Here is a 12,915-nt window from a genome sequence, read left to right on the forward strand (position 1 = left end):
AGGTCCCTCTCCACTTCTTCTATAAACCATCCCATTACTGTCCCTTCACATTCCCTTTAAATGCAAGTCAAACCAAGGGAGGACCAAGGGCTTAACCTTCCTTTGGTGCCCAACAAGGCCATCCTCTACTACAAATGCAGTTGGAGCCTTAGGTCTTTCCATTTTCCACCTTTGAATATTGGTCTCGTACCAGAAAGATCTGGTTCATTGGCATTTTTGTTCTTAAGGGTTGAAAGCCTTTTCAGCTCTTATTATCCTTTCTCAGAATCTACCAACTGGAACTCCATTTCCAGTTTACTGGTTTGCCATTGACATTCACATTTGTATTTGACATGCTCTAGCTTTGTATCTCAGGAAATATCTATATCTGTTTCCTGGCAGAATGCATTTCTTAGCTTCATCAATGTTATCCAGTTTTGGTGGTTGAATATATATATATATATATATATATATATATATATATATATATATATATATACTTTAGGTGCTTCCTACACCTATTAGGTTAGGTGGAATGATTACATGGATTCTGCACAACTAGGTCAAGAATGTAGAGTTTGCAAATGAGTATATCAAAGAGACTCCCTCCTGTACTTATGAAGGTATTGAGTTGAGGTTTCACTGTTCCTCAAGTCTTTCTTCCCCCTGCCCATGCTCCTGTTTCTTATATATGACATTAAGGAAGAATCATGGCAACACATCTAAAACCTTCAAGTCTGGCCATGGGAACACAGGAAGTAGATAGTGTAGTACAGATATCAAATGTGAATAGAGAAAAGAATTGTATACTCCATGTGGTCCTTTGCTTTATTGATGATGGTAATTTTTGAATAACATAAGGATTTGGGAATTTATAATTGAAGTAGGTACACCATATTTACACTGTTATTCTCAGTCTATAGATGGGCCCACTTTGTTTCCAAAATCATAGCAGAGAATGGAATTTGAAAACAGAATTTTTGAGTACATATTCAGGAATATTTATAATGTCCCCTATGAAGGAATGTACAATAGGAAAGTGAAATACAATATTCATTCAACGAAAGGTGTGTAGGTAAAGTACTGGCCTTTATAAAATTAAGAAAACCTAGAAAATTGAACTGTATGTCACAGGAATTGACCTGGGAATAAAAATATTATCCAGAAGAATCTCCTCCACTCCAAGTTCCTAAATAATTTCTATCCATGCCATGCCCCTGACTCATTTTCTCAATTCAGAAGTCACTAGCTTTAGAGAGATGGAGAACGAAAGTTTCCACTGTGTCACAGGAGACATACCTAAATTGGCACCCTCAAAACTGGTTAATGTAAGGAAAGCTGTTTAGAGTCAGGCCATGGCAGTTCTCAGTGACAATATCATTAGGCTCTCCCTGAAAAATCTCTTGTATCCTTGAGAGCACTAGCTTCTTCTGTGATGTAATAAGTGTTGTCCTGACTGCAAATGCCTCTCAGATATTACTTCAGTACCTATAGGTTTTACTAATTGGCCTCAAATTCAGGGGAAACAGTCATTAGGGAGGGAGAACAAAGACGATGAAGAAATCAGAGATGGGGAGAACGAAGCTGGTCTTCTGTCTTGGTATAAAAGAAGGAAGAAATACATCATCCCTGAGAAATCTCACTGAAGCCTTGGTAGGAGTGGAATATGTAAGTTGAAGAGATAGAATTGATCTGATCCTTCCACACATGGGATCAGGAGCTGGGAGCCTCTCAGAAGAATCTGGACTTCCCTGCTTCTAATGGTTCCTGGAAGTCAGAGAGTTTATATCATTAATTTCTTTCTCCCAAAAGCCAGGTGTATGGAAGGACACTGTTCTTTTCCTTAGAGCTCATGGATTTTTGTTCTTATTGCCCAGAAGAAAATGGTCCTAAGGAAGAAGTGAAAAATAAGTATACTTTCCTCAGCTCAGAGTAAACTCCTCAATTATTTGGATACTTATAGAGCAGTAAGTGTCTGATACTGGTATTTGGGAGAGAGAAGTGCTCCAAATTTGATCTTCATCATCTCCATCTTTCCACTAGTATTATTCTGACTATAAATCCCTGACAGGAACCCTTTGGATTACTGACTCAATAGGTCTGATTAGCTGCTAATTATCTTTTGTTTTTTTTTTTCCTTTTTTTTTTAGCAAATTTTATACCTTTTTTTTTTGGTTCTTTTTTTCGGAGCTGGGGACCGAACCCAGGGCCATGCGCTTCCTAGGTAAGCGCTCTACCACTGATCTAAATCCCCAGCCCCGTATATACCTTTTTTAATTGGATATTTCTATATTTACATTTCAAATGTTATTTCCTTTCCCAGTTTCCTGTCCTTAATATTCCTAGCTGGTCCCCTTATCCTTATCTATAACCTTTACTGTGCTTTGACATTCCCTTTAACTAGGGAGAACCAAGGGCTTCTCCTTCCATTGATGATCAACATCGCCATACTATGCCACATATGAAGTTGGAGCCACAGGTCTGTACATAAACAGTCATGGAATATTGGTTTAATACCAGAAAGCCCTGGTTAATTGAACTTGTTGTTCTTATGGTGGTTGAAAGCCCATTCAGCTCCTGTAATCCTTTCTCAACATCTACAAACAAGGGGTCTGTATTCAGTTCTCTGGTTTGCCACTAGCAATCACTTCTGTATTTGACATGCTCTAGCTGTGTCTCTCATGAAAGATCTAAAACCATTTATTGGCAGAATGCAATTTTATCTTCATCAATCTTATCAAGTTTTTGTGCCTGATATATATATATATATATATATACACATATATATATATATATACATACATACATATATGAATACATATATACATATATATATATATAAGTGAATACATACACACACATATATACATATATATACATATATATACATATATACATATATATATATACATTTATATACATACATATATATATATATACAATTTTGGTGGATCCTACAACTAGGAATTTTGGTTTAATATTTGGATGGATTCTGCATAACAAGGTGAAGACTATAGGATCCACAAGTGACAATTGCAAATAGACTCCCTCCTGTTTTTTATAACCTATTGAATTTGAGGTTTCATTGGACCACAAGCCATTCCTATCACTGCCCATCACTCAGAAACTGATGTGTGGCCTGAAGAAAGAATCATGGTACAACATCCAAAACCCTCAAGCCTATCCCTGGGAACACAAGAAGGTAGATATTAGAGGACTGATATCTAATAGAACTTCAGAACCACATTCTATACTCCATGTTGTCCTTTGCTTTAATGATGTCTTGTAATTAATGGATAAAATATGGATTTGGGAGTTGATCATTAGAAGTAGGTACACAATATTTCCACTCTTATATTCACTCTATAGCTGAGCCACGTTTGATACCAAATTCATTGCAAAAAATGGAATTTGAAAAATGAAATTTTGAGTACACATGCAGGAACATATATAATGTCCCCTGTAAATGAATTTACAATCAGAAAATATAAAACAATATTCACTCAATTAAAGTTCTGTAGGGAAAATACTGGCACCAGCAAAACAGGGAAAACCTAGGGAATTGAACTTTATGTCACAGGATTTGACCGGAGAATAAAATTAATCTCCAGAAGAATATCTTTCCTTCTGTGTTCCTAGATCTTTTCTACCCATGACAAGCCCCTGACTAACTTTCTTCATTCAGAGCATGTAATCACTAATAAAGCAGAGAGAAGGCTCTAGCTGTACAGAGATGTAGCATGTAAATGTTTCTACTGTGTCACAGGAGACACTACTGGAAAGTGCACAACCAAATCTGGTCAATGCAAGGAAGCTCTTGAGCAGGTAGGCTATGGCAGTTCCATCATCATTAGGCCCTCCTTGAAAATTCAATTGTGTCCTGGAGAGCCGTTGCTTCTTATGTGATATCACAAGTTTTGTTTTGACAGCAACTACCTCCTTCCATATGTCTATGGTTTAGTAATTGGCATCTAATTCAGAGTACAGAGCGATTTGGGAGAGAGAACAAATAGGAAGAAGAGATCAGAGATGGGGATGAGGAAGCTGGCCTCTTGTCTTGGTATAAAAGCAAAGAAGAAATAAGTGGTTTTTGGAAAACACCCTGAGCAGATGGCTTTAGTTCTTTTGTTCTTCTATGGGTTAACCGAGCTCTTGGAGAAGTTGGTGAACATCCTAAAGACCTTTTGGCAGATGGTAAAGTTTCTAGACACCCCTTTTTGTATTTCAATGATCCTAGGGATTGTATGACTAAAGGTAATTGTTTTCTAGGACGAGTGCTAGAGCAAGATAGATTTTTAGGTGCTTTAAAAGACATGGAATTTTTCTGATATACTTGGACTAATGGCACAAGGTCTAAATGATTTTTTTTCGATGTGGACTTTCCCTCAGACCTTTGGTAATATAAAAAAAAAGGTTTTAAATGTTTGAAGTCTAATTTGCACAATGACAAACCACTTTGAGCATGGAGAACACTTTCTGGAGCCCTAGAGAGGGGTGAAGAAATTCTCTTAAACCCTAGGGTAGACGGTGAACATGCCTTTTTTGTAGAAGGAGGAGTTACTTGAGCATCTTGGGACAATATGGAATGTCCAGCAAGTCCTTTCAAGGAATGGCATCTTTGCAAACTTCCTTCATATTTTTTGGAAATTCCATGGCCCTTTGGACAGATGGAGAAGGTTAGGACTCACCTGAGGAGAAGATGTAGCTTTTGCTGTCTCTTTGGCTGCAGAAGATGGCACAAGATCCCTTTTGGCAGAAGGGGGATGTTTGAAACTATCTTCTTTAGAGGAAATTTCTCAAGACTACATCAGAAGGATCAAATCTTAACCTTTTTTTTTATAGAAACTGGATGCCTGTGGTCCACTTTGGTAGAGGGAGAATGTCGCCTCTTTATCCCCAGAGTGGACATGTTAAATAAATCTACTTAGGTATATGGGGATAGTTCTAAAACATGCTGTTCAGATGCAGTAGATCCTAAGACATCCTTCTCAGATGAGGAAGGTCTTAATGTACCGTGTATACGTGTAGAATCCTTACTGTGATATCAGAATGGAGGGTATGTATTAGAGCTACCTCTGAAAATGTGACCTCTCCCTGAGCATCATAGACATATTCTAGATATTGTTTTGTAACTGTGGAAGTTCCAAGAGAATTTTTCTTCTGCTGGAGAAGTGGAAACCGACTTTCCTATAGAAGTGTCAGGTTCCCTAGCCTGCTTGAGAGGCAAAACAGGCTCTAAAGCCCCTTCAGAAGATGAGGTAAAATCCAGAGCTTTTGAGGTATTTGGCAGATGTTCTGGGTCTGCTTGTGGGTATAAAGAAGGAATGGCAATCTTTTCTGAATATTTGGAAGAGTGTGTAGCATCTTCTGTAGTTGGGGAAGATGGCTGATTTTGAGGAGATAAGGAAGTTCCTATAGCCTACTGTGGAATTTGTGGAGGTCGTATTCATTCTTTTACACTAATGGAATACAAGGAATCCCTTTCCTCAGTTGTCGAGGATGCTACAGACTCTGGTGTTCGCATTTCATGGTTCACATATGGTTGGGTCCATAAACTTCTCTACAGATGGAATCTGTCCTAGAATATCTTTTGTATATGTGTCACATCCACAAGACATTTCTAAAGATGTGGCTATGGGTAGACCTCCTTTTGTAGAAGTTTCTTGTCCCACAGTCTCTTTTTGAGATAGAGTAATACTCAGAGAATACTGCTCAGTTTTGGGAAGTTCTAGCATCTCTGATGTATATGTGGAAAATTTTGGAGCCTCTGCTTTCAGTACAGAACGACTTAGAGTCCCCTGAGGAGGTAGGGGATATTTTATCTTCTCTGCACATTGTATAAATATGGAGTCTGCATGGCTCATTGACAGTGTGTTTTGATAAACTTGGCTTTTGTGGGCCTAATGGGATGTCAGGAGGGTCCCTTCAGTGGTAGAGGATATTTGAATAATTCTCTATTATATAGGGACATTTGAAGTACTGGGGGATATGGTGAGGCTGCTAGAACATATTTTTTATGTGCAGAAGGCACAGGAGTTCCATCGGTGGATTCAGAAATTTCTACCACATCTTGCGTGGGTGTGGAACTCTCAAGAGCCCCTTCTGAAACTGTCAATGGTCCTTGATCTAATGGTGTACATGGAGAAAATTTTGTCTCTTCTTGGGCTGGTATGTGTGTTATGAGGTTCACTTGGGTATTTGTAACTGTATTTTGTACGCCTTGGATCATAAGTGATGATTTAAGCGCATTTTTAATAGTGGAGGACTTTGAATGTCCTCTTGGCTTAACAGGGTAGTTCTGCAATCCGCTTTGTCAGCAGAATCAGGTTTCAAACTCATTTTACCCGAAGCAGATTTCATAAGCACGTTGGTGGAGATAGGGCACATCTTTGACTGTCTTTGTGAATGGACAGAGCTCTCTGCCCTGCTTTGGCAGCTGGCAAAGGTATTAAAGTCTCTTCTGGAGAAGGGGCAGGACTTATTCCACTTGTGGAATATGAGAAATCAATGAGATTACCTTTAAGAGAAGAAGATTTCCAGCCCCCCTTTTTTTTTCTGATTGGGCCTGTTGTACCTCCCCTTAACCAGAGGCGTCTTCTCCAACAAAATTTGGAGGAGAACTGGAAAGACTGAGGACCTGTAAGATAGGGAGTGAACATTTGAAATCCTTTGGAAAGTCTGTGGGACAAGAGCTGAACACCCAGAAGAGTGTGCAATACTGAGACCTCAGCGAGGAGACCCTGCTACTTCTTCCCACATGTGCTCAGATCCCTAGCCCAAGAGGAAACTGCATAGTGCCACTGGACACATGAATATAGGAGCAGTCAATCTGCAGGAGCCCTGCAGTCCAAACTGCAGCTGAATCTGAACTTGTCCAAACAGTATTCTACACCCAAATGTCATGAGGGGTGGGGAAGTATTACACTGTCAGAGGGGCAGAAACCCATGAGAACTCTGCTCAAATTCCTGACTCAAGAAAAAAACACCTAGCTCCATCTGGGCCTCCTGTGCATAGGAACCTAGGAGCAGTAGGGCCAAGACACTTCTGGTTGCAGCCCTTATGGAAAGCTGAAAGTCAGCCCAACAAGTGAGTTCAGGCCTAAGAGAAGAGGTGATTCCAACTTTTCTGCTTGAAGCGAGCTCACTGGTTGACTCAGGACATGCAAAGGCAGAACTCCTCTGGGATCAGGCATTTCCAGTTTCTAGCTGGCTCCTGAACCTTGCTGATTCCAGCACAAAGCTCCCTTCTCCTAGAAACTGTGGGAGAGAGAGCTGATCACCCAGGAGTGTGGGCAATACTGAGCATACAATGCACACAGACTACCACTTCTGCCCACAATTGCCCACATCTCTGGCCCAAGACAAAATTGCATAGTGACTCTGGAATATAGGAGGAGTAAATCTACTGGAGCACCATGTTCCAGACTGTGCCTGGATCGGAACTGATCTTGTCAAACAGCTCCCTGTACCCAAATCATGATGGTGGGGTAACTAGAGCCTCAGATAAGCAGACACTCCTGGGAAATCAGAGGAGACTACTCTCTGCCCAGATTCCTGACTCAAAAGGAAAACACCTTGTACCATCTGTGCCCCCTCCCCCCACAGAGGGACCTAGGAGAAGTATGGGAAGTTCCTTCTGGTTCCCGCCCACAGGGACAGCTGAACGTAAGTGGACAGGAGCAACTACGTGCCTGAGAGCAGAATACTCTGTTCCCTTAACTGGGTAAAAGAAAACAGGAAAACAGGTCTACAGCAGCCCTGACACACGAGCCTACAGGACGGTCAAGCCACTGTCAGAAAGAGCAAGACAAGCTAATTCCAGAGACCACCTGATGGCCACAAGAAAGCACAGGAACACAAACAACAGAAACCAAGACTACTTGGGCTCAACAGAACCCAATTCTCCCATCAAAACAAACACTGGATATCTAAACACACCAGAAAAGGAAGATCTAAATTTAATTTCACATTTATCATGACGATGGAGGATGTTAAGACTAATAACTCCCTTAAGAAAATGCAGGACAATAGAAAAAACTGAAGTAAACAAATATAATGCAAGAAAGAGGGAACACAAAACTACCTTAAAGAACTACTTGAAAAACAGCATAACAGGAGAAGGAAATAAACAAAACCACCCAGGAGTTAAAAATGGAAATAGAAACAATAAAGTAAGCACAAGGAAGATAACCCTGGAAATGGAAAACCTAGGACAGAGACCAGGAGTCATAGAAGTGAGAATCACCAACAGGATAAAAGACATAGAAGACATAATCTAAGGAGCAGAAGAATCACACAACTGTCAAACATAATGTAAAACAGAAAAGACCTAGCTCAAAACATAAAGGATATCCAGGACACAATGAGAAGATCAAACCTAGTCTTAACAGGTATAGAAGAAAGTGAAGACTGTCAACATCAAGGGACAGTAATATCTTCAACAAAATTATAGAGTAAAACTTCCCTAATCTAAAGAAAGAGATGCCCATAAACATACACAAAGCCTACAGAACTCCAAATAGATTGGACCAGAAAAGGATACCCTCCCATCACATAATAGTCAAAACACCAAATGCACAAAACAAATAAAAATGTTAAAAACTGTAAGGAAAAATGTCAAGTAATATATAAAGACAAAGCTATCATAATTAAATCAGAATTCTTTCCAGATACTATGAAAGTCAGAAGATCATAGACAGATGTCATACAGACACTAAGAGAATAAAAACACCATCCCAGGGTACTGTATCCATCAAAACTCTCAATTAACAAGACGGAGAATCCAAGATATCCCATGACAAAACGAAATTTACACAATACCTTTCTACATATCTAGTCTTACAAAGGACACTAACTGGCAAGACCGAACACAAGGATTCAAGTAAAACCATAGATAAAGCAAGAAATTAATCTTTTCACAACAACACATAGAGAAGAGAAGCACACAAACATAAACTAACCTCCAATTATGAAAATAACAGAATGTGACCATCACTATTCCTTAATATCTCCAACATCAATAGACTCATTCCTCACTAAAAATACACAGATTGACACACAATATGTAATGAGGACCCAGCATTTTGCACTACAGGAAACACACTTCAGAGACAAAGACAGACACTACCTCAGAGTAAAAGGCTGGAAAACAATTTTCCAAGCAAATGGTCTGAAGAATATATAAAATCGACTTTCAACCAAAAGTCATCAAAAAGCATAAGGAAGGACACTTCATATTCGTCAAGGGAAAAATCCACCAAGATGAACTCAAAATCATAAATGTCTATGCTCCAATTACAAGGGCTCCTACATACACATAAGAAACCTTACTAAAGATCAAAGCACATATTGCACCGCAAAAAAATAATAGTATAAGATTACAACACCCCATTCTCATCACTGGACAGATCACAGAAGCAGAAATTAAACAGAGATATAGACAGACTAGCAGAAGGTATAAACCAAATGGACTTAACAGATATTTACAGAACATTCTATCCTAAAACAGAAAGATAAACCTTCTTCTCACAGCCTCCTGGCACTTTCTCCAACATTAATCATATAATCAGTCAAAAAGCAGGCCTCAAAGCATACAGAAAGATAGAAATAATCCAACGCATCCTATCAGACCACCATGGGCTAAGGCTGTTCTTCAATAAAAATTAGGAAAGAACGCCCACATATACATGGAAGTTGAACAATTTTTTTACTCAATGATAACTTGGTCAAGGAAGAAATAAAGGAAGAAATTAAAGACTTCTTAGAATTCACTGAAAATGAAGGTACAACACACCCAAACTCTTGGAACACAATGAAAGCTGTGCTAAGAGGAAAACTCATAGCTCTGAGTGCCTGCAGAAAGAAACAGGAGAGAGCATACATCAGCAGCTTGACAGCACACCTAAAAGCTCTAGAACAAAAAGAAGCAAATACATGCAGGAGTAGTAGAAGGCAGAAAATAATCAAATTCAGGGCTGTAATCAACCAAGTAGAAAAAAAGGGACCATACAAAGAATCAACAGAACCAATACCTGATTCTCTGAAAAAATCAACAGGATATATTAACCCAAAGCTAGACTAAGCAGAGGATACAGAGAGTGTGTCCAAATTAACAAAATCAAATATTAAAAAGGGAGACAGAACAGCAGAATCAGAGGAAATTAAAAAAAAATTGCTGTACTACAAAAGCCTAGGTTCAAAAAACTTGAAAATCTGGAAAAAAAAGACAATTTTCCAGACAAATACAAGATACCAAACCTAAATCAGGAAAAGATAAACCATTTAAACAACCCATAACTCCCAAAGGAATACAAGCAATCATCAAAACTCTCCCACCCAAAAAGAGTCCAGGATTAGATGGGTTTAGTGCAGAAATCCATCCAAAATTCATTGAAAAATTCATAACTATACTGTCCAAACTATTCCATAAAATTGAAACAGATGGAGTACTACCAAATTGCTTTCATGAAGTCACAATTACTCTTATAACTAAAACAAAGACCCAACAAAGAAAGATAATTCAGACCAATTTCTCTTATCAATATCAACACAAAAATACTCAATGAAATTCTTGCAAACCTATTCATACAACACATTAAACAATCATCTACTATGTTTAAGTAGGATTCATCCCAGGCTTGCAGGGATACTTTAATATACAGAAAACAAACACCATAATTCACTATATAAACTCCAAGATAAAAACCACATGATCCTTTCATTAGATGCTGAGAAAGATTTTGACAAAATTCAACATCACTTCATGAAAAAAGTCCTGGAAAGCACAGGAATTTAAGGCCCACACCTAAACATATACAGCAAATCCGTAACTAACATTAAACTAAGTGGAGAGAAACTTAAAGCAATCACACTGAAATCAGGGACTGAACAAGGGTGCCCACTCTCTCACAACTTATTCAATATAGTTCTAGACATCTTAGTCAGAGCAAGCAGACACTGAAGGAGGTCAAAGGGATATAGATTGGAAAAGAAGAAGTTAAAATAGCACTGTTTGTAGTTGATATGATTGTATACTTAGTGACCTCAAACATTCCACAAGAGAATTACTAAGCCTGATAAACATTTCAGCAAAGTGGCTGAGTATAAAAATAACTCTGCACAAAGCTAAACAAGCAGAGAAAGAAAGTAGGGATATGACACCGTTCACAATAGCCCCAAATAATATAAAATGTCTTGGGGTGACATTATCCAAGTAAGTAAAAAATATGAGCATATGAGCAGAACCTCAAGTCTCTGAAGAAAGTGAAGGAGATTTCAGAAGATGGAAAGATCTCCCATGTTCATGGACTGGCAGGATTAATACAGTAAAAATGGCCATTATATTAAACGCAACCTACATATTCATTCCAATCCCCATCAAAATTCCAATCCAATTCGTCAAAGATTTAGACAGAACATTCATTAATTCATCTGGAATAAAAAAAAAACACAGAATAGCTAAAACTGTCCTCAACAATAAAAGGACTTCCATGGGAATCACTATCCCTAAACTCAAGAAGTATTACAGGGCAACAGTGATAAAAAAAAAAAAAACAAAAAAAACAAAACTGTATGGCGTTGTGACAGAGGCAGGCAAATAAACCAGTCGAATAGAATTGAAGACCCAGAAATGAACCCCTACAACCATGGTCACTTAATTTTTGAGAAAGAAGTCAAAACCATCCAATGGAAAAAAAGACAGCATTTTCAGCATGTGGTGCTGGTTCAACTGTGGGTCAGTATGTAAAAGATTGCAGATCAATCCATTCTTACTGCCCTGTAGAAAGCATAAGTACAACTGGATCAAGGACCTCCACTTCAAACCAGATACACTCCAACAAATAGAAGACAAAGTGTGGAAACATGTCAAACACATGGGCACTGGAGAAAATTTTCTGAACAAAACACCAAAGGCTCATGTTCTAAGATGAAGAATCAACAAATGTGATCTTAAAAAAACTGAAAAACTTCTGTAAGGTACAGGACACTGTTGTTAGGATAAAATGGAAACCAATAGATTGGAAAAAGATCTTTACCAATCCTACAACTGATAGACAGCTTATATCCAAAATATACAAAGAACACATGAAGTGAGACTACAGGGAGACAAATAACCATTTGAAAAATGGGGTTCAAAGCAAAACAGAGAATTCACAGCTGAAGAATATCAATTGGCAGAGAAATACCTAAAGAAATATTCAACAACTATAGTATAAGGGAAATGCAAATCAAAACAACCCTGATATTCCACCTCACACCAGTGAGAATGTCTAAGATCAAAAACTCAGGTGAGAGCAAATGCTGGAGAGGATGTGGAGAAAGAGGAACACTCCTCCATTGTTGGTGGGATTGCAGACTGATATAACCATTCTGGAAATCAGTGTAGAGGTTCCTCAGAAAATTGGACATTGAGTTATCTGAAGACACAGCTACACCTATCTTGCGCATATACCCAAAAGATGCCCCAATATATAACAAAGACATGAGCACCACTATGTTCATAGTAGCCTTATTTATAATAGCCAGAAGCTGAAAGAACCCAGATGATCTTCCACAGAGGAATGAATACAGGAAATATGGCACATCTAACCAATGGAGTGTCATTAAGAGATACATTGAAATGCTAGCACTCTATACAACAGGGTTTTAGAGTCCCTTAGTGAGAGAATGGTCTTTTACAGCAAGGTCTTCATTATCAGACTTTGATTTAACCCATCTACCAATGAAGTGAAATTATCCCAGACATAAAATAGTGCCTCTCCAGAAACAGCTTTTATCCACAAATACGCATCTACTTCTATTTCATAATTGTCATGTTTATATGGGTTTAGGATACAAAATGTTCTGATTTATTAATGATATTTAAGTATTATTTGGGGTAATTTTGAAATTTTCAAAGGAACAAACCTATTTTATGATTGTATTCCATACTACTTG

The 12,915-nt window shown here is 38.3% G+C and overlaps 1 long non-coding RNA gene across 1 annotated transcript in view; it reads left to right on the plus strand.

Moving 5' to 3' along the window:
- The first annotated feature begins 474 nt into the window (after positions 1–474).
- Positions 475–12,915, plus strand: part of LOC134484621 (uncharacterized) — a 38,561-nt gene continuing 26,120 nt past the window's right edge. Inside the window, exon 1 of the long non-coding RNA XR_010062138.1 lies at positions 475–1,647. This is a non-coding gene — a long non-coding RNA (uncharacterized LOC134484621). The remainder of the gene's footprint in view (positions 1,648–12,915) is intronic.

Source organism: Rattus norvegicus, assembly GCF_036323735.1.
Source record: "Rattus norvegicus strain BN/NHsdMcwi chromosome Y unlocalized genomic scaffold, GRCr8 chrY_unlocalized_2, whole genome shotgun sequence".
Taxonomy (NCBI): Eukaryota; Metazoa; Chordata; class Mammalia; order Rodentia; family Muridae; genus Rattus; species Rattus norvegicus.